At 44.6% G+C, this 22,743-nt stretch overlaps 1 pseudogene across 1 annotated transcript; it reads right to left on the bottom strand.

Annotated features, from left to right (window-relative positions):
- Positions 1-643: 643 nt before the first annotated feature.
- On the bottom strand, positions 644-3,435 carry LOC307112623 (mannose-binding protein A-like; annotated as a pseudogene). Its single transcript has 4 exons — positions 3,255-3,435; positions 2,762-2,878; positions 1,661-1,735; positions 644-1,017 (listed from the first exon to the last, which is right to left on the bottom strand). The product of its transcript is annotated as a mannose-binding protein A-like (transcript).
- Between the last annotated feature and the right edge of the window lie 19,308 nt (positions 3,436-22,743).

Genomic DNA, 22,743 nt, shown 5'->3' with positions numbered 1-22,743 from the left:
GAAGCCACAAACTGTCATTCTAGAAGCATTTTCTTAGGCTGTTGTCTGTCTAACAGGTGTATCCTCTGTTCGGTGTAGATAAATTTTATAAACATTCTCTACAGGTTTGGACTTCTAACATGGACATTGCATGTTGCCAGGTGTTACAGTAGGTGAAGGGACTTCTGATGCAGCACATGAGCAATAAAGACACATCCATGTCACAGATAGGACTGGGCGAGCCATGGGGAGGGATCGAGAGCATCAAGTCATGGCAGCACTTGGACAAAAGGAATTGGATCTCTTGGAGGCCGAGATCCGCTGCTGACTGACACAGATGTGGCCCTCCATGGGTCCCTGTGGCGGGCTGCAGTGTCCTCGCTGAGAAAGGAGAGGGCTAGACTGGCCCTTTCCACGCTTTCACTGTGACCCAGTGCCCTGCTCTAGGCAAGACAGAGGGTGTCCTCTGCCAAGGACTGGACCAGAAACCCTCATGTCAGCCTCTTTTCACTCCCTAACCCCATAATCAAACCCATCCCTTCATTTTCCTCCCATCCCCAACAAAGAATGAGTCAACACTGCGCATGAGGAAAACATCACTGAATTTTCCTTTAGGGCAGCAGAGAGCTCAGCAGAGTCAATGAAGGGTTGAGGGACCACCTCTTCAGGCTGGGAATTCACAGACGGCCACGAAGGAGGAAGAGCAGGAGACGTCATTCCACAGCCCATCCTTTAGAAGAAGCACACAGTCCTCTCCTGAGCCACAGTCATTAGGTTCATCCTTCTTCCAGTTGCTGTAGGTCAGCCTCCCTCCTGTCACATACACAAACTGGCCTTTGGTCACTTCATCTGTGATGCCCAGGAAGGCATGGTCATTGGCCACGTCCTTGATGGCTTTGTTCTCCTCGGCATTCTTAGGGGTGGCCACGGTGGCCTGGAGCTCAGCGCACAGAGTCTTCACTTTGGAAAAAGGCATCTTTTCACCTTGGGTCACATAGAACTTCTTTCCAGATCTCCTGCCCAAGGAGAAGGCTTGCACTGAAATCACAAAGGATGGGTGGGATTGACTTGGCCTTTAGCCCCGGCCAGTAGGTGACCAAGCCCTTGTCGGGGATTCAGGACTCTGAAAAAGAGCCCCTGTGCAACCCCCTCAGGTCAGGTCCTAGTGAGGAGGAGCTCCTCGGCGTGGGGAAGGCCCTGGCAGAGAGTCTGCCTCTCCTGGGGGAGCCTGTGCCTGAGACAGTCCCCGGCACAAACTGCCCCAGTGCAGGGGGACAGGGAAACAGGCGTGGGCCCCGCTGCCAGGCTTGGATGCCAGGACAGAAAGGGGCAGGGACAGCCACCTGAGAACAGTGGGTGCTGAGGACGGAGCGAAGATTTGGAGGCAGCAGACCTCCATGCAATCTTTCCTTTGCTGCTTCCCACCTGGGTGACGGTGAATGAATTACCTACAAATCCTGTACCTATTTTCTCTCCCTTGTAAATTAAATAAGCGTAATGGTCACAAACTGCAGTGATGAGAGGACGGAATGAGACCATATTGTGAGAACCTGCCAACCTAGCACCGGCCCTGGTATGTAATCCATGTTCACAATTGTCAGTTCTCTTCACCCTCCTGAAAGCCCAGAGCGCTCAAGGACAGGAGGAGAGCGGGAACCCAGTGGGGCAGGAAGAGGCTTACATTTTTTGATGCGGTCCAGTTCCACCTCCAGGCTCCTCAGCTCTCTCTCTAAGTTCGCCAGCTTAGTCTCCGAAACTGCAAAGCAACGGGAGAGGGCAGATATTGAGAAAAAGACCCTAAATTCAAGAATTTTTTTTTTTTGGGGGGGGAAAGCTTATTAAGAAGTATGCTTATTCTAGAAAAATATGAAAACAAAAGGAAGAGAAAAATAAACATACATGTATTCCTTCTCAGACATAATTCATAACTCTTATAAACTGTAACTCTGAAACTAGTAATAATAGCAATAACAGTAACTTGCAAACTGTAGCTCTGGATTCTTTTCTTCACATACTGCTTAAATACTGTGATATTATACTCATTTATAGGAAAAGACTGAACTCATTCTCCTTTTTGAAAAATTTTCTTAATCATGCTTTCATTTCTTATTCCAGGTGAACCTTTTAATCTCTATTATAAAAACCCCTTGCCCGTGATGGCCGTCATACCAAAACGATCAAAGACTGGTCACCAGGAGGCTGTGTGCACACTGAGGCATGCACAGGTGGGCGGGGCTGTGTGCGTGGGTAGGCATGTGTGGGTGGGCGGGGACTTGACTCTGTTCTCTCTAGTATTCTTATAATTGTGATGGCCTGGTGGGCAAATATTTATGTGAGGTCATCAGTTTTGTTTTGTTGATACTAATTACTTTATTTCACTTGGGATGAATATATTTAGTTACTCTATTCTTTACTTTATTGACCAGGGATCTTATGAAGCAGACCATCTTCATGCCACCCTATGACAACAGACTTAAACCCAACCCCCAAGGGCACCAGTTTTCTCCCAAGCACCCTGGAGCCTGGCATTGGCTGCTCCAGCTGAGGGAGCTGGTCAATCTGCAGGATCCACGAGGAGTGTCTGACAGGGTTGCAAGTCTGTTCTCAGGCACTTGTGGGAATCCCTTCAGACCCCAAGTAGGCTGGGAGGAGTGAGAGTGCTGGGTCAGGAAGCAGAGGTGAGGTCTGCCAGTGGGGCACCGGAGAAGGACCCCTCCTATCTGGCCCTCGAGTTCCCAGGCCGGGCCCCTCAGTCCACGTCATGCTGAGATGAGCTCCTTACCTGAACTGTCTCCACGATCTCCTTTTTGGCCCTTCACTCCTTGCATCCCAGGAGCCCCTCTACTTCCTGGAGGCCCCAGTTTCCCTGGAGGGCCCTGCAAGCCTCAGAGCCCCTGCCCTGTTGGAAGATGAAGGACATGTGGCCCAGTGTCTGTCACTAATTCTCTTCCTCCAAAAGCTCAGCACTAGATTCACGTTGACTCCAGAAACCACCAGCAACCTAGTGGTGACCTGAGAAAGAAAGCCCTCCTGTCTCCAGCGCCAGCTGCCTGGCTGCAGATACCACCTCTTCATGGACAACCACACCCCACCAATTCCTGCGTGGAATGTGGGAGCCAGGTCACAGCAGCGTCTTTGTTTAGGAGGGAATGACAATGTACAAGAATTATCCTGAGTGATTCATGCCCATCATAATGTAAGGGTAGCCTGCTCATGGCTCTGTCCCAGATCCCTCTGGGGAGTAAAGATTCAAGAAGTCAGACCAGCCTGGGTACCTGGTTCTCCCTTTGCTCCCTTGGCTCCGTCTCGCCCATCCCTGCCTGGGGTGCCATTGGTGACCGGGATGCCACAGGCAATCACTGAGCAGGCCTTCTGGGCATCTTCACAGGTTGTGGGTTCTGAGAAGGACACTGTCACCACACACAGAAGGTTAGGAAGTGATACAAACCAGAACATGGTCCTCACCTGGTAGTGGAGAGAGTGCAGGGAAAGAATTTCATCTCATCCTGTGGAGCCAACATTCGCTACCACCTCTGGTGTGTTGGACCCTGTGCTCAGGACAGCAGACACACCAGCTTTGACTCTGAGTTTCTCCCAGGCTACTTAGGAGACAGACAACTTACACATTCCATTACCAAGACCATATACTTCTTTCCAACTGAATTAAAATTCTTAATTCTTAGAACACTTAACTTGTAGTGACATCTAAAAGCAAGTAATTAGCATTTTCTAGATTGCCAAATTTATGAATACACTTCATATCTTCTAGAAACAGGTGTTTTTCATTTGCAAATAGATTCACATTTTCAAGAGACATACTTCAAATAAAGTACAAAATATATTCATTCACAGATTCAAATTTATTTTTTCTTACCAACTGTATGAGATTTTAAAGTTAATTATTACCCAAGCCATTTTATTGACAAATATTGTAACAGAGATAAATAACATGAACTTCGTTTTGTAAACCCAGGTAAAACAAACATGTATTTTATGTTAATAATTTTGAAAGACATTCACTAACCTTAAACCACGATTTGAATTGTTGGCAATTTTTGCATCCCTTTAGTGCATTGCTTAATTACCTAGTGTCCTTGCCAACTTTTAAGAAAGCTGGGGATGGAGCCTGCAACCAGGCATGTGCCCAGATAGGAACTGAATCGGTGATCTTTTGGTTCATGGATGATGCTCAACCAACTGAGCCACTCTGGCAGGCAAAAGACCCATTGTCTTCATTTTCCTTTCATTTGCCAGTGGCAGCTTTCACACCACTGATTCCAGGACCAAAAATAGTCCTATTGGCTTTTCCAGGTGGTCCCCAACTGTCAATCAGGCTTGCCACCTGGGATTTCCCCCACTACATCCACACCACCTTGCATCCTGCCTCCACCAACAGGACTACTCGACTTGTTCTGCAAAGAGCTGAGGTCTGAGAAAAACAGCAATGTGTTGCTTGCTGATTTTATTTTTTATTTTCTTTATGATTTCAGATATCGAGGGAGAGAGAAATGTCAATGATGAGAATCATATCAATGATGAGAATCATTGATTGGCTGCCTCCTGAATGCCCCCTACTGGGGATCGAGCCCACAACCCGGGCATGTGCCCTGACAGGGAATGGAGCCTGGGACCCTTTGGCCACAGGCTTAAGCTTTGTGCACTGAGCAAAACTGGCTAGGGATTGCCTGCCGATTTTAAAGAAATAAACCAGAGGACTGGCTGTGAAAGGCATGGGTTTATTAGACTTATGAGCACACCAGTGTGGCCTGCAGGTGAAGTTTTCTGCATCACAGGCTTTCACAGTTCATGGTTATATAGAGTCCAGAAAACTAAGCAAGCAGGTGTGGGCAGGCGATGGCGTGAACTTGTGTGCAAACTGTGTGAGATCCAAATGCTGGCTGTTTCCCTGTAGTTTGCAGTCTGGGCTCACACATTCACCAGGCTCCCAAGGACCCACAGTCCACTTCCAGATGGCCTTCCTCATATTCTCCCAGGGTGGGAGGCTCACATACCATACACTGGTATATGATACTAGAAGCCCGGTGCACGAAATTCGTGCACGGAGGGGGGTTGTCCCTCAGCCCAGCCTGTACCCTCTCCAATCTGGGACCCCTGGAGGGATGTCCGACTGCCCGTTTAGGCCCGATCCCAGTGAAACGGGCAGTCGGACATCCCTCTCACAATCCAGGACTGCTGGCTCCCAACTGCTTGCCTGCCCGCCTTCCTGATTGCCCCTAACCGCTTCTGCCTGCCAGCCTGATCGCCCCTAACCATTCCGCTGCCAGCCTGGTTGATGCTTAACTGCTTCCCTGACAGCTTGTATGCCCCCAACTTCCCCCCTCTGCCAGCCTGGTCTCCCCTAACTGCCCTCTCCTGCAGGGTTGATCACCTCCAACTGCCCTCCCTTGCAAGCCTGGTCCCTCTCAACTGCCCTCCCTTGTAGGCCTGGTTCCTCTCAACTGCCCTCCCTTGCAGGCTGGGTGCCTCCCAGCTGCCCTCTCCTGCTGGCCATCTTGTAGTGGCCATCTTGTGTCCACATGGGTGCAGGATCTTTGACCACATGGGGGCAGACATATTGTGTGTTGGAGTGATGGTCAATCTGCATATTACTCTTTTATTAGATAAGATAGAGGCCTGGTACAGGGGTGGGGGCCAGCTGGTTTGCCCTGAAGGGTGTCCCTGATCAGGGTGGGGTTCCCTTGGGGCGTGGGGTGGCCTGAGCGAGGGGCCTGTGGTCGTTTGCAGGCCAGCCATGCCCCCTGGCAGCCCAAGCGGAGGCCCTAGTATCTGGAATTTATTTTACTTCTACAATTGAAACTTTGTAGCCTGGAGTGGAGCCAAGCCTGCTGCTCCCTCTGTAGCCGGCAGCCATTTCTGTGGCAGTTAATTCACCTTCTATAATTGAAACTTTGTAGCCTTAAGCGGAGGCCTGGGCCCGGCCAGGGTGTGCAGAAAGCTTTGCTTCCCCTGTTGCCGCCCGCAACCCTGGCTTGCTCTCTCAAGCTCCATTCTGCCGCCATTTCTGTTTGAATTTGGTTACCTTCTATAATTGAAACTTTGTAGCTTGAGTGGAGGCTTAGGCCTGCAATAGCTCTCGGAAAGCTTGGCTTGCTCTGTTACCTGGGATACCTTCCTCTCTGTGGCTGTAGCAATCTTTGTTGAGTTAATTTGCATACTTGCTCTGATTGGCTTGTGGGCGTGGCTTGTGGGCATGTCGATGGTGTGGTCAATTTGCATATTACCTTTTTATTAGGTAGGATGGGATATTTTTCAAAAGCATAAAGGACTCAGTGGATATACCATGAAGCTAAGCTTAAAATAAGAATCTGAAGTAAGAGAGATTTTTAAAAAGTTTTGATGACTTAGGGAGGAAGATTAACCATCAGGCTGGGCAACTTAGGGCCTTTGTTGACCTTTGCCAATGAGACTGAAATAGTGGAGTAGGAACAGAGGCACTACTGACTGGAGTTGAGAGAAGAATGTAAAGCAAGGAATTGAAAGTCTGGTGGAAATGTGTTTTGGAAGCAGCTTGATAGAGGAGGCACAGGGAAGGTTGCCACCTGGTGTGAATTCAAGGTACTGAGAGAAAAAATAAAACCAAAAAACCTCATGTGAACTTGGGATTAGTGGGGGAGGAAAAAGCAGCCTAAATCAGTTTAGGTTGAACCTTATTTTGGTTCGCTCTCTTAGTCCCCAGACTCCTTCAACACTTCCAGCTTCGCACATGGCGCTCTCTCCTGCCTCAGAACACCTAGTGCCGCTCAAATGCACTGGCTGAGCTCTCAAGGCCTCTAACTCCTAGCAGCAGCCAGGACCCATCTACAGGCATGGCTCACAGGCCTCCCATGAGTTCATCTGCCCATCAAGTCTGTTCCTCGTGCTTATCCTTCATTTGGGTTGGGGAGCATGATCTATGCTGGAATCAAGTCAGACACTCCCTCCGCCTGCACCTCAGCCATTGACTTCCCCATTAAAAATCGTGCTTTCACCTGCTTTATGTTCCTCTGGGCATATTCCTCTTCTTAGAGTTTGACCTCAGGCAAGTTAATCTCTGGGCTTCAGTGTCCTCAGGTAGCCAAGATCCTTGTGATTTTCATCCCCCTATTATTTTGGCAATAATTTAATTCTTTTGAATGAAATAATTTAATTCTTTTCTTCCTTTTGAAATTTATCTATTTATTTATTGTATTAAATTTATTGGGGTAACATTGGTTAATAGGATCATATGAGGTTTTAAATGTATATTTCTATGATACATGATCTTTACATTACATTGTGTGCCCACAACCTTCGTCAAATCATCTATTACCTTACATTTGGCTTTTTGTTTTTGTTTTTTTACCCTTGACTACCCTCCATCTTCTTTTGTCTGGTATCCACCATAGTGTTGTCTGTGTCTATGAGTTTCAGTGTTATATCTCATATATGAATTCAATCATATTGTTCTTAGGTTTCTCTGACTGACATTTTTTCTTTTTTAATGTATTTTTATTGATTTCAGAAGGGAAGGGAGAGGAAGAGAAAGAGAAACATTAATGATGAGAGAGAATCATTGATCGGCTGTCTCTTACACACCCCACTCTGGGGATCGAGCCCGCAACCTGGGCACGTGCCCTGACAGAGAATTGAACCGTGACCTCTGGGTTCATAGGTCAACACTTAACCACTGAGCCATGCTGACCGGGCTTGACTGACATTTTTTGCATAGAATATTCTTTTTTTATTTCACTTATTTATTTTTTAAAAATTTCTTTATTGATTAAGGTATTACAGATATGTCCTTATCCCCCATTACCCCCACACACACACTCATGCCCTCACCCCCCCTGTTGTCTGTGTCCATTGGTTAGGCTTATATGCATGCATACAAGTCCTTTGGTTGATCTCTCCCCCTTACCCCCACCCTCCCCTACCTTGATTGCTGCTTCTCTGTCTCTGGATCTGTTTTTATTCATCAGTTTATGATGTTCATTATATTCCATAAATGAGTGAGATCATGTGATATTTATCTTTCTCAGACTGGCTTATTTCACTTAGCATAATGCTCTCCCGGTCCATCTATGCTGTTGCAAATGGTAGGAACTCCTTCTTTTTTACCTCAGCGTAGTATTCCATTGTGTAGATGTACCACAGTTTTTTAATCCACTCATCTGTTGATGGGCACTTAGGCTGTTTCCAAATCTTAGCTATGGTGAATTATGCTGCTATGAACATAGGGGTGCATGTATCCTTTCTAATTGGTGTTTCTAGTTTCTTGGGATATATTCCTAGTAGTGGGATCACTGGGTCAAATGGGAGTTCCATTTTCAGTTTTTTGAGGAAACTCCATACTGTTCACAGTGGCTGCACCAGTCTGCATTCCCACAAGCAGTGCACGAGGGCTCCTTTTTCTCTGCATCCTCACCAGCACTTGTTGTTTGTTGATTTGTTGAGGACAGCCATTCTGACAGGTGTGAGAAGGTACCGCATTGTTGTTTTGATTTGCATCTCTCAGATAATTAGTGACTTTGAGCATGTTTTCATATGTCTCTTGGCCTTCCTTCTGTCTTCTTTTGAAAAGTATCTATTTAGGTCCGTTGTTTATTTTTGATTGGGTTGTTTATCTACCTTTTGTTAAGTTGTATGAGTTCCCTGTAAATGTTGGAGATTAAACCCTTATCGATGATAACATTTGCAAATATGTTCTCCCATGCAGTGGGATTTCTTGTTGTTTTGTTGATGGTTTCTTTTGTTGTGCAAAAGCTTTTTATTTTGATGTAGTCCCATTTGTTTATTTTTTCTTTAGTTTCCATTGCCCTAGGACCTGTGTCAGTGAAGAAATTGCTTTGGCATATGTCTGAGATTTTGCTGCCTGTGGATTTCTCTAGTGTTTTTATGGTTTTCCGACTTATGTTTAAGTCCTTTATCCACTTTTAGTTTATTTTTGTGTAAGGTGTAAGTTGGTGGTCTAGTTTCATTTTTTTTGCATGTATCTGTCCAATTTTCCCAACAACATTTATTGAAGACACTGTCTTGACTCCATTGTATATTCATGCATCCTTTGTCAAATATTAATTGAGCATAGTGGATTGGGTCAATATCTGCATTCTCTATTCTGTTCCATTTGTCTATATGTCTGTTCTTGTACCAGTACCAGGCTGTTTTGAGAACAGTGGCTTTGTAATACAGCCTGAAATCTGGTATGGAGATCCCACCTACTTTGTTCTTCTTTCTCAGGATTGCTGTGGCTATTCTGGGTCTTTTTTTATTCCAGATGAATTTTTGGAGAGTTCTTTCTAGGTCTGTGAAATATGTTTTGGTATTTTAATGAGGAGTGCATTGAATCTATAGATTGCTTTGGGTAGGATGGACATTGTGATGATGTTGATGCTACCAATCCATGAACACGGTATATTCTTCCATCTGTTTATGTTTTCCTCTATCTCTTTTTTCAGTTTCCTGTAGTTTTCCGCATATAGGTCTTTTACCTCCTTAGTTAAGTTTATTCCTAGGTATCTTAATTTTTTGGGTGCGATGGTAAATGGGATTGCTTTTTTAGTCTCTCTTTCTTATAAGTTCACTATTGGTGTACAGAAATGCCATAGATTTCTTGGTGTTAATTTTGTATCCTGCTACATTGCCAAATTCATTTATTAAGTCTAATAATATTTTGATGGAGTCTTTAGATTTTTCTATGTACAGTATCATGTCATCTGTGAATAAGGACAGTTTTACTTCTTCTTTTCCAATTTGGATGCCTTTTATTTCTTCTTGTCTAATTGCAATGGCTAGTACGTCCAGTACTATGTCAAACAGGAGTGGTAAGACTGGGCATCCCTGTCTTGTTCCTGTTCTTAGGGGAAATGGTTTTAGTTTTTGCCCATTGAGTATGAAGGTGGCTGTGGGTTTGTCATATATGGCTTTTATTATGTTGAGGTATGATCCTTCTATTCCCACCTTGCTGAGAGTTTTTATCAAGAAAGGGTGTTAGATTTTGTCAAATGCTTTTTCTGCATCAATTGATATGACTATGTGATTTTTATCTCTCAATTTGTTTATGTGATGTATCACGTTTATTGATTTGCGGATATTGTATCATCCTTACATCCCCGGGATAAATCCTACTTGGTCATGGTGTATGATCTTTCTGATGTACTGCTGGATCCGATTTGCTAGAATTTTGTTGAGGATTTTGGCATCTATGTTCATGAGGGATATTGGCCTGTAATTCTCTTTCATTGTGTTATCTTTATCTGGTTTTGGTATTAGGGTGATGCTGGCTTCATAGCAGGAGCTTGAAAGTGTTCCTTCCTCTTGAATTTTTTGGAATAGTCTGAGGAGGATAGGTTTTAGTTCTTCCTTGAATGTTTGGTAAAACTCTCCTGTGAAGCTGTCTGGCCCCAGGCTTTTGTTTGCTGGAAGCTATTTGATGACTGCTTCAATTTTTTCCATAGTTATCGGCCTATTGGGATTTTTAGATTCTTCCTGATTAAGTTTTAGAAGGTTCTATTTTTCAAGGAATATGTCCATTTCCTCCAGGTTGTCTAAGTTTGTTGGAATAGAGTTGTTCATAGTATTTTTTAAACAATCCTTTGTATTTCTGTGGGGTCTGTTGTTAGTTCGCCTCTTTCATTTCTGATTTTGTTTATTTGGGTCCTCTGTCTTTGCTTCTTGGTGAGCCTGGCTAGAGGTTCATCAATCTTGTTTATCCTTTCAAAGAACCAGCTCTTGGTTTCATTGATCTTTTGTATTGTTGTTTTGGTCTCTATGACATTTATTTCTGCTCTGATCTTTATTATCTCCTTCATTCTGCTCACTCTGGGCTTTTCTTGTTGCTCTCTTTCTATTTCTTTAAGTTGTAGATTTAGATGATTTACTATCATTTTTTTCTTGTTTTTTGAGGTAGGCCTGTAGAGCTATAAACTTCCCTCTCAGGACTGCTTTCATTGTGTCCCATAGATTTTGGGTTGTTGTGTTTTTATTGTTATTAGTTTCCAGGATGTTTTTAATTTATTCTTTGATCTCTTTGGTAACCCAATCATTGTTTAATAGCATGCTATTCAGCTTCCAAGTGTTTGAATTTTTGGATGGTTTTTATTATAGTTTATTTCTAATATTATGCCATTGTGTTCTGAGAAGATGCTTGATATGATTTCAATCTTCTTGAATTTGGGGAGTCTTTGCCTGTAACCCAATATGTGGTCTATTTTTGAAAATGTCCATGTGCACATGAGAAGAATGTATATTTTGTGGCTTTGGGGTGAAATATTCTGAAGATGTCAGTTAAGTCCATCTAATCTTGTGAGTCATTTAGGATTGCTGTTTCTTTGCTGATTTTTTGTTTAGAGGATTTATCCATTTGTGACAGTGCGGTATTAAAGTCCCCTACTATGACTGTATTGCTATCAATCTCTCCCTTGATATCTTCCAGAAGTTGTTTTATGTATTTGGGTGCTCCTGTATTGGGTGCATATATGTTTACCAGAATTATATCTTCTTGTTGAATTGTTCCCTTTAGTATTATGTAGTGGTATTTCTTATCTCTTGTTATGGCCTTTACTTTGAGGTCTATTTTGTCAGATATAAGTATCACAACCCCAGCTTTTTTCTCATTTCCATTTGCCTGAAATTTTTTTTTCCATCCCTTCACTCTCAGTCTGTGTAAATCCTTTGTTCTGAGGTGGGTCTCTTGCAGACAGCAAATATATGGGTCATGTTTTCTTATCCATTCAGCTACCCTATGTCTTTTGATTGGAGCATTTAATCCACTTGCATTTAATATTATTGATAAGTACTTGTTTGTCATCAATTTTTTTCTTAATGTTTGTGTTTCTTCTTTGCCTTTCTGTTTCGTCTTTTTTACAGCAGTCCCTTTATCATTTCTTGCATTGATGGCTTGGTGGTAATAAACTTTCTTAGCCCTTTTTTGTCTGTGAAGCTCTTGATTCCACCTTCAATTTTGAATGATAGCCTTGCTGGGCAGTATTCTTGGATTCAGTCCCTTGCTTTGCATCACTTTGTATATTTCATTCCATTCCCTTCTGGCCTGGTGTGTTTCTGTTGAGAAATCAGTTGATAGTCTAATGGGAGATCCTTTGTAGGTAACTTTCTGTCTCTCTATGGCAGCCTTTAAGATTCTTACTTTGTCGTTGGTGTTTGCCAATTTAATTATGATGTGTCTTGGTGTCAGTCTTTTGGGGTTCATCTTGTTTTGGACTCTATGTGCTTCTTGGACTTGCATAGTTTTTTTCTTGCCAATATCAGGGAAGTTTTCTGTCATTATTTCTTCAAACAGGTTTTCTATTCCTCACTTCTCTTCATCTCCTTTTGGTACCCATATTATGTGAATGTTGTTTCATTTTGTGTTGTCCGAAAGCTCCCTTAGGCTCTTCTCTTGCTTTTTAAATTATCTTTCCAGTTTCTGCTGTGCTTGTGTGTTTTTTCCTACCATGTCTTCCAATTTGCTGATGCGGTCTGCAGCCTCTTCTAGTCTACTGTTGAAGCCTTCCATTTTGTTCTTTATTGCAGCTATGTCGTTTTTCATTTCCTCTTGGTTGCTTTTCATGTTGGTGACATTTTCATTCAGCTCCTTTTAATTCTCGTTGAGTTGTGTGTATTTGTCATCCAGCCATTGGAGCATCCTTATAACCATTACTCTGAATTCTTTCTCTGACAAGTTATTTTCCTCAATTTCATTTAACTCCCTTTCTGGTGATTCCTCTTTTTCTTTCCTTTAGGGATTATTTTTTTGTTTTGTTTTGTTTTGTATTCCCATGTTTTGCTGTGAAGTTTTAATTGTAGATCCGATTGCTTTGCTACCCAGGTTCTTTTGGGAATGGTGCTACTGGTGTGATCTCTCACGTCTCCTACCTGGTAATCTAGCGTAGCTCCCTACTTGAGCTATCTGGGTTCTCTTGATGTAGGCCTGCGAGCTGGAAAGGCTCAATTGCATTGTCTAGAAGTCAGCTGCCATGTAGGGGAGTATCCCAATTTTTGCTGTCTTGCGCCCTTGGTTGAAATTGCACGTGCCCAGCGGGGACTCACAGTGGCACCCAGGAGCTGTTGTTGGGGTGGTGGGGTTCAGGAGGCCTGTGCTCTAGAAAGGCGTGACTGTAGTGTCCAGAGTTCTGTAGTTGTGGGGTGGGCAGACTCAGCTTTTGCTTCTGCTCTGTGGTTGGATGCATGGATCCCCAGTGGTGGCTCACAGGGGCACCCATGGTGCATTTGCCAGCAGGGTGTACTGACACACCCTGAAGGGCCCTGGCGCTGAAGTCACGCAATCGCAGTGTCTGTGGGCAGGTATCGCAGAAGAGGGAATTCAGAGTTTCTACAGCCCAGCAGTGTGCCCCTGTTTGTATAAGTGCACACCCAGTGGGGTTCACAGTGGCGCCCAAGGGCTGCCTGTGGAGCAGTGGGCTTGGGATGCCTGCACGCTGGAAAATCCTGTGACTGTAGTATCCAGAATTCGCAGCTGCAGGGTGGGAAGACTCAGTGTTTGCTACTGCACCTATGGTTGGATACGCGCGTTCCCAGGGGTGACTCACAGGGGCACCCGCGGTGCATTTGCCAGCTCAGCGCACAGAATCACTCTGAAGGGCCCTGGCACTGAAGCCTTGCAATTGAGGTGTCTATGGGCAGGTATCCAGGATGAGTGAATTCAGAATTTCTATTGCTGGGAGAGTGCGTCCATGTTTGTCCAAGATCGCATTCAGTGGGGGCTCACAGAGGCTCCCAAGGGCACCCTGTGGATTGATGGGCTTAGGGGACCTGCTTGCTGGAAATGTGTGAATGTGTCAGTGCGTTTGCCGGCGCAGGGCTCTGATGCACTCTGAGGGGCCCTGGCGCTGGAGTTGCGCAGCTGGGGTGTCTGTGGGCAGTTATTCAAGAAGAGGGAATTCATAATTTCTACTGCAGGGCAGTGCGCCCTTGTCTGTACAAAATCACACCCAGCAGGGGCTAATAGTGGCTTCCAAGAGTGGCCTCAGGAGTGGTGTGCCCTGGAGGCCTGTGCCCTTTGATGTCTGGAGGTGTCCCACTGGGGAGGAGGAAGTCACATTTACTGCTGCGGGAGTGGTGCACCTTTGGAGGTGGATGTCCCAGGGTCCTTGGGTGTGCAGGTAGGGAAGCAGGATTTTGGCTGGAGTTGCTGCTGGGTCGCCGGCAGTGTCCAAGGCCTGTCTGGGTGGTGGTGCTGATGAGTTCCTAGAAGAAGCTGCTCTCCCCTTCAAGACAGCTTGGGCTCCATGCCTGAGTCCCACAGTCCAGGGAGTGCCTGCAGTGGTGGTAATCTCTCTCTGTCCAAGAGAGCCTGGTCTGCCAGCACCTGCTGCTCCTGCCAGATTTAACTGTCCCTCACTCACTCACACACACACCACACACATCCACACACTCTCCTTTCATCCCTTCACTCACTCTCATCCTCTCCCTCACCTCCATCCTGCCTGCTGCCATTTTCAAAATCTAGAATAATATTCTCAAGGTCAATTCATGTTATCACAAATGGTAGTATTTCATTTTTTCTTATGGTTGAGCAGTATCCATAGTATGTATGTACCACATCTTTATCCAATCATCTATTGAAGGACATTTTGGTTGTCTCCCTGTCTTGGCCACCATGAATAACGCTGCAATGAACACAGGAGTATATATATATATATATTTGAGAATAAATGTGTTGTTTTTTAAAATATATTTTATTGATTTTTTACAGAGATGAAGGGAGATAGAGAGTTAGAAACATCAATGAGAGAGAAACATCCATCAGCTTCCCCCTGCACACCCCCTAATGGGGATGTGCCCGCAACCAAGGTATATGCCCTTGACCAGAATCGAACCTGGGATGCTTCAGTCCTCAGGCCGATGCTCTATCAACTGAGCCAAACCAATCTGCGCGAGTATAAATGTTTTTAAGCTTGCAGGTAGATACCCAGAAGAGGGACTATTGGATTCTATGATAACTCTATTCTTAATTTTTTGAGAATTATCCATACTGTTTTCCATAGTGGCTGTACCAGTGTACATTCTCACCAGCAGTGAATGGGCATTCCTTTTTCTTCACAACCTCTCTAACACTTGTTATTACCTGTCTTGTTGATAATAGCCATTCTAACAGGTGTGATGTGGTATCACATTGTAATTTTTATTTGCATTTCTCTAGTAGCTGGTGAAGTTTAACATGTTTGCATATTCTGTTGACTGTATGTCTTGGGAGAGCTGCTTGTTTAGGTCCTCTGCCCATTTTTTAATCATATTGTTTGTTTGCTTATCCTATATAATAAAGAGGTAATATGCAAATTGACTGTCACTCCCTCACAAAGATGGTTGCCTATGACCAGGCCGGCCGGGGGGTTAGTGAGGGACAACCAAACAACTGAACAAGAAGGCTGCATGGGGCGACCAGGCCAGCAGGGAGCTTAGTGAGGGATGACCAAATGACTGAACAAGCATGTTGCGTGGGGCGACCAGGCCAGCAGGGGGGTTAGTGAGGGACCACCAAACAACTGGACAGCAAGCCATGAGGGGCCACCAGGCCGGCAGGAGGAGCAGTTGGGGATGACCAGGCTGGCATGGGGGAGGACAGTTAGGGGCTACCAGGCCAGCAGGGGGCGCAGCAAGAGGTGACCAGTCTGGCAGAGGGGGTGAAGTTGGGGGTGACCAGGCCAGCAGGGGGGACAGATAAGGGGGATCAGGCCAGCAGAGGTGGGCAGTGGGTAGTGACCAGGTTGGAAGGGGGGGGGGCAATAAGGGGATACCAGGCCGGCAAGGGGGGAAGTTGGACGAGATCAGCCTGGCACGCAGAGGCAGTGAGGGGTGATCAGGCCGGCGGGGGATGGGGGGGGGGGCATTTAGGGGCAACCAGATCAGCAGGCAGGTGAGCGATTAGGAGCCAGCTTTCCAGGATTGTGAGAGGGATGTCCGACTGCCAGTTTTGGACATCCCCTGAGGGGTCCTGAATTGGAGAGGATGCAGGCTGGGCTGAGGGGACACCCCACCCTCATGCACAAATTTCGTGCACCGGGCATCTAGTTTTTGTATAAGTTCTTTATATATTTTGGAAATTAACTCCTTGTTGGAACAGTTGTTTGCAAATATCATCTCCAATTCTATTGGTTGCCTTTTTGTTTTGTTGTCAGTTTCTTTTGCTGCACAGAGCTCTTTAGTTTGATATAGTTCATTTCATTTATTTTGTCCTTTTGTTTCCTTTGGGGTCAAATTCATAAAATGTTCTCTACAAACAAGGACCCTATGTTTAGTACCTATGTTTTCTTCTATCTAATTTACTGTTTGAGATCTTATATTTAGGTATTTGATCCACTTTGTATTAATTTTTGTACATGGGGACAAACTGTAATCTAATTTCATTCTTTTGCATCTGGCTTTCCAACTTTTCCAGCGCCATTTATTGACGAGGCTTTCTTTTCTCCTTATTGTGTTTTGTGCTCCTTTGTCAAAAATTATTTGCCCATATACATGTGGTTTTATTTCTGGACTCTCAATTCTGATGCATTGGTCTGTGTGATTGTTTTTCTGCTAATGTCATGCTGTTTTGATTATTATAGCTCTGTAGTATAATTTGAAGCCAGGTAGTGTGATACCTCTGGTTTCGTTCTTTTTTTCTCAGGATTGCTCTTGGTATTAGGGAGTCTTCGTGATTCCATGCAAATTTGATGTTTTTGGTTCTGTTTGTTTAAAAAAATGACTTTGGATTTTTATGGGCTCATATTAAATCTATATATTATTTTGGGTAATATGGCCATTTTAGCTATATTGATTCTTCCAATTCATGAATACAAAATATCTTTTCATTTCATTGTGTCTTTTTCAATCCCGTTTAATCATGTTTTGTAGTTTTCTATATATAGGTCCTTCACATCTTTTGTTCATTTTATTCCAAGGTATTTTTCTCTTATGGTTGAAATTGCAAAAGGACTTTTTTTTTCATTTATTTTTTTGAGGTTTTATTGTTAGTAGATAGGAAAGCAGTGGATTTTTTACATTGATTTTATATCCTGCAACTTTCAATTTTACACCTTTGAGTATGATATAGGCTGGAGGTTTGTCATATGGTCTTTATTATGTTGAGGTACTTTCCTTCTACTTTCCTTCTATACCCATTTTATTGAGTATTTTAATCATACCTGGATGTTGTATCATATCGAATGCTTTTTCTGCATCTATTGATAAGATCATATGACTTTTTATCCTTTGTTTTGTTACTGTGGTGTGTCACCCTGATTGATTGTATATGCTGAGCTATCATTGTGTCCTTAGAATGAACCCCACTTAATCATGATGTGTTATTTTTTAAAATGTATTATTGCATTCCATTCCCTAGTATTTTGTTTAGGATTTTTGCATCTGCATTTGTCAGAGATATTGGTCTGTAGTTTCCTTTTTCTGTGTTATTCTTGCCAGGTTTTGGTATGAGGGTTAGGTTGGCCTTATAAAATGTGTTAGGAAGTATTGCCTCTTCTTCAATATTTCGGAAGATTTTCAGAAGAATAGGCATTAAATCTTTGAATATTTGGTAGAATTTACTAGTGAAGCCATCTGGTGCTGTACTTTTATTTCTGTCTTGGTTTTTGATGGTTGTTTCAATTTCCTCACTGTTTATCAGTCTATTTAGAGTTTCCAATTCTTCATGTTCATTTTAGGAAGGTTATATATTTCTAGGAATGTATCCATTTATTCTTGATTATGTGGCAGATAGTCTTTCATAGTATTCTAGTGTGATCCTTTGTATATCTGTGTTGTCTGTGGTAACTTCCTGTCTTTCACTTCTGATTTTGTTTATTTAAGTCTTTTCTTTTTTTTCCTTAGTGAGTGTAGACAGGGATTTGTCAACTTGATTCATCTTTTCAAAGAACTAGCTCTTTGTATTAATTTTTTGTAGAGTCCTTTTGTTCTTTATTTTATTCAACTCTGCTCTAATTTTCATTATTTCCATTCTTCATCTGATTTTGGGTTGAGTTTTTGTCTGGAAGTTCTCTTTTGTAATGTCAGTGGGGTATTAAAAGCCCTTACTATGACTGTATTAATGTCAATCTCTCCCTTATAGTCCTCCAAGAGTTTTTGTTTTAAAACTCTTGGAGGACTTTGAGTACTCCAAGGGTACTTCTATATTGGTTAAATATATGTCTACCAGGGTTATAGTCTCTCGTTGGAACAATCCCTTTAGTATTATGTAATGAACTTCTTTGGCTCTTGCTATGATCTTTGTTTTGGAGTCTATTTTGTCAGATATAAGTATTGCTACCCCACTATTTTTTCATTTCCATGTGCTTGGAAAATTTTTTCCATCCCTTCACTTTCATCCTGTGTGAATCTTTTGTTCTGAGGTGGGTCTCTTATAGACAGTATATATATGGGTCATGTTTGTTTTTTGTTTTATTTTGTTATCCATTCAGCTACTCTATGTCTTTTGATTGGAGTACTTAGTCCACTTATATTTAATTTAATAATTGACCAGAGGTTTGGTGCACAGATTCATGCACCAGTGGGCTCTCTCAACCTGGCCTGCGTGGATCAGCCAAAACCAGCTCTCAAACATCCCCCGACGGGTCCCGGAATGCAAGAGGGCATTCTGCATAGTTGCTGTCACTTTGTAGCTCCTGCGTTGAGCATCTGACCCCTGGTGTTCAGTGCTTGGTCGGCCTGTCGCTTAGGCTTTTATATATATAGACTAGAGGTCCAGTACACGAAATTCATGCACTGGAGAGCTGTCCCTACCCCAGCCTGCACCCTCTCCAATCTGGGACCCCTCAGGGGATGTCCAATTTCTGGTTTAGGCCCCAACCCATAGGGATTGAGCCTAAACCAGCAGTCGGACAACCCTCTCAAAGTACGGGACTGCTGGCTCCTAACCACTCGCCTGCCTGCCTGCCTGCCTGATTGCCCATAAACGCTTCTGCCTGCTAGCCTGATCACCCCCTAACTGCTACCCTGCCAGCCTGATTGATGTCTAACTGCTCCCCTGCCAGCCCAATCACCCCCAAATGCCCTCCTTGCCAGCCTGATCGCCCCCAACTGTCCTCCCCTGCTGGCCTGATCCCCCCAACTGCCCTCCCCTGCCCACCTGGTCACCTCTAACTGTCCTCCCCTGCTGGCCTGGTCACCCCCAACTGCCAACCTGGTTGCCCCCAATTGCTCTCCCCTGCTGGCCCAATCACTCCCAACTGCCCTCCCCTGCTGGCCTGTTCATCCCCAACTGCCCTCCCTGCCGACCTAGTCGCCCCTAACTGCCCTCCCCTGCCAGTCATCTTGTGGCAGCCATTTTGTGGTGGCCATCTGTGGTGGCCATCTTGTGATGATGTGGGGGTGTCTTGTGAGGGTGCGGGGGCCACCTAGGCTTTTTTTTAGTATAGATAGGTACTTATTTATTGTATTTATTGCCATTTTTAGTTTTTATGCCTATGTTCCCTCCCTTCTCTCTTCTTCTTCTTACAACAGCCTCTTTAGCATTTCTTGCAATGCTGGTTGGGTGGTAATAAAGTCCTTTAGGTTTGTGTGTTTGTGTTTGGAAAGCTTTTTATTTCACCTTCAATTATGAATGATAGCTTTGCTGAATAGAGTAGTCTTGCTTTCAGATCCTTGTTTTTCATGACTTTGAATACTTCATGCCATTCACTCTGGCTTATAGTGATCTGTTGAGAAACCAGCTGACAGCTTTAGGGAACTCACTTGTAGGCAACTGACTGTCATTCTTTTGCTGCCCTTAAGATTCTCTTAAAGTTTGCCATTTGAATTATGATGTATCTTAATGTGGGTCTCTTTGCCTTCATCTTTATTAGGACTTTCTGAACTTGTATGACATTATCCTTCTCCAGGTTAGGGATTTTCCTTTCATTCTTTCTTCAACAGGTTCTTTATTCCTTGCTCACTCTCCTCTCTCCCTGGTACCCCAGTTTGTGGGTATTGTTATGTTTCATGTTGTCCCAAAGTTCCCTTGTGGTTTTTTTTTAATTCTTTTCTGTTTTTGTTGCTCTGATTGGGTGTTTTTCCTACATTATCTTTTAAATCATTAATTATAGCCTCTGGTTAATCTAGCCTACTTTAAAATTTTTTTCACTGTATTCTTGATGTCAGTTATGGTAATCTTCATTTCTGACTGGTTCTTACTCATGAAAGCCACTGTTATCATCATTTGAGATCTGACTCTCCTCACCTGTGTTGGTGTAACTGAGGAAGGCAAAGGTTATCATTATAATAGGAGTGTCTGGGTTGGGTCATAAATAAAATTAGACTCTGTTGTAATGTGGAGTTAGATGAAGGAAACACTATAGTCTGTGTTATAGGGGGATGTCAGGCATTGAAAGGGAGTACTTATTAGGCCAGGAGGTAGCAGCTAATAGAAGCTAAGTTGCAAACAGAGAAGACATATAGGCCTTCTGAAATAAAAGTCACCATAAATAGGAGTTTATCTAGCTACCAGGATAAGACTTGTCAGGTAAGCTCTGTGGGGAGTGGAGAGCAATAGTTCAGGTTAGTTCAGCCTCCATGCTGATCCAGATCTCTGGGAGGCACAAGAACATCCTAGCATGGGGATGTTAATAATGAAAGAGTTTTATCATTTGGGGCAAAAGTGGCTCTACTATGGGATCCTGCTTCAAAACATTGCAGTATGGGAAACAAGAGCCTTTCCTACGAGCCGAGGAAAACTGGCATTATAGACTCTACAATACACAAGGAGATGCCACAGCAGCAACAAAACCCAGGAGCAGTCAGCACCCCCAATGGAGTGGCCAAAGGAGAGTATTGCAGGCATTGGGCAGCTGGTATGTGGACCTAGGCAAAAGTTCATTGATGCAAGATATGAAGCCACAGGGACCTAGAAGGGACCAGAGATGACAGCAACAGCAGGAGGGCAGGCAACTGCCCCATGGCCACTGGAAGTCAGAGTTTCCTGGGGGAGGCCTGCAATAGTGTATCAGCAGCTCAGGGGTCCAAACTGCTCACTAGAGCAACACACAGAGGAAACACCAGCTAAGGAGTGGAGAGATGATGGCAAGGATTTAAGGACATCCATCCCATAAAAACCAAGTGAGAGGCACCCAGATCTAGACCAGGAAGCAAAAGAGTGACTCCTCAGCCACCGTCCTCAGAGAAAGCTGCAGCCTCTCAATCCTCTAGCTACTCCACCCCTGCCCAGAAATGCTAAGAAGCTCCCAGCGCTTTCCCGCTATCTGCGTAGTAATGTTGAGGTGAAGGACAAAGAGAAGGTGTCACAGAAAGCCCTGATTCTTGAAATATGCAAATGCATGTGCTTTTGCAATAGTTGTAGGTTATTGGGCAACTTGCTTCCTCATCTGCCCCTCACCCTGCATCCTTGGCTTTCGTCTTCTCAGGACCTCAGATTCTTGTAAATCTGTAAAACCCAGACACTGATGATTGCCACTGAATTCACAGAGCCCAGTGAGGTACAGATGAGGTCATGCCCTGAGGGTGCTCTGTGAACTCTAAAGTGACATGTATGTAGTGTTGGGAACTCAGTGGCAAGTTTCCAGAACCCAGGTGGGGGTGAGATTAGTGAGTCAATAAGGAAGAAAGTTATCCAAAAGAGTTCTTAAAAGACCAGCGCCTGGTGGCTCAGGTAACAGGGCAGCATAAATAGCCTGTGCGTGCCAGGAAGTGCGCATTTGCCTGGGGACCCTGAGCCCTCGAGGAAGCAATGGTGAGTGGCTCTGGGCCTGCCTCTCTTTTCGTTTTCTCTGTGTCCAGTGAATGTCCCCCTGCCCATTTGGGGTGGTCTAATGTACTGGTGTTGAGGAAGATCAGAGGGTCTATGTAGCTCTTCTCGTCTGGGAGGTGTGGGTGTGGGTGTGGGTTTGGGTGTGGGCGTGAGAGGGCAGCATAGTGGGGGAAGAAGGACCGTTCTTCTGCCCCTCACTCTGCTTCCTTTGCTCAGTGGGAGATTTGCCTTCTGGGCTGGGGGAGGGTGGGTGAGTGGGATATGACACCCACCCGGTCCCCAGAAGCCATTGTCAGGAAGCCTCAGGTGGGCATTCAATTTCAATTTCTCGCTTGGCTCTCTGCATCCCTGATTTCTCAGAAAGGAAGGTGGTGGAGGAGAAACAGCCCAGACCTTCCCAGGCCCGGGGTCAAAGTCCATCCTGGTACCAACTGCCGGTTGGACATGGATAAACATCCTTCCTCTTAGCTTCAAATCTTTGTCTTAAAAATACACCCACTGGACAAGTTTACTGATTTCCAATTAATTTTTAGAGGCGTCATTTTTTAAAATAATACTTTAGTCTGACATTGAGGCATAAAGTGAACACTATGTGGTTTAAGGGAATGTGGCTCTGCCCAATACCTCTATAGGCCCAGCGAAGAGGCCTCATCCAAGTCTCCAACCCTGTGAGGTGGCTCCTGCCCAGGCCGCTTTCTGCTACAATGAGCTCTGGTGCCCTCGGTGCCATCTTGAGCTCACGGGTAGAATGCTTGTTGCTTTTCATTCTTCCCCAGATGTGGGCACAGGGCCCTTGAATTGTGGCAGCTGCAACCAGGGGGCCATGCCCTGGCTCAGGCTGGATGCTTTGGTGCTCATGGCCGAGTCTCTGCCGCAGCAAGGGCCACGCTGTTGGCCTGTGAGCTTGCCTGGTGTTTAGAGACTCCCATGATGCCCGAGGATGTGGTAAACTCGGAATGAGAAAGAACTGGTGCAAACAGGGTCCTCCGCAGCCCAGAACCACCAGCAGGTGGAGAAGAAAGCACTTGTGTGGCCAGGAAGGCCTTCCACTGCCTGCCCCTCAGGCTGCCTGGCGATCCCTCCTCCTTTGCTCCGTC

The sequence above is a fragment of the Cnephaeus nilssonii genome, assembly GCF_951640355.1.
Source record: "Cnephaeus nilssonii genome assembly, chromosome: 16".
Lineage (NCBI taxonomy): Eukaryota > Metazoa > Chordata > Mammalia > Chiroptera > Vespertilionidae > Cnephaeus > Cnephaeus nilssonii.
This window is presented reverse-complemented; position numbering and strand designations above follow the sequence as displayed.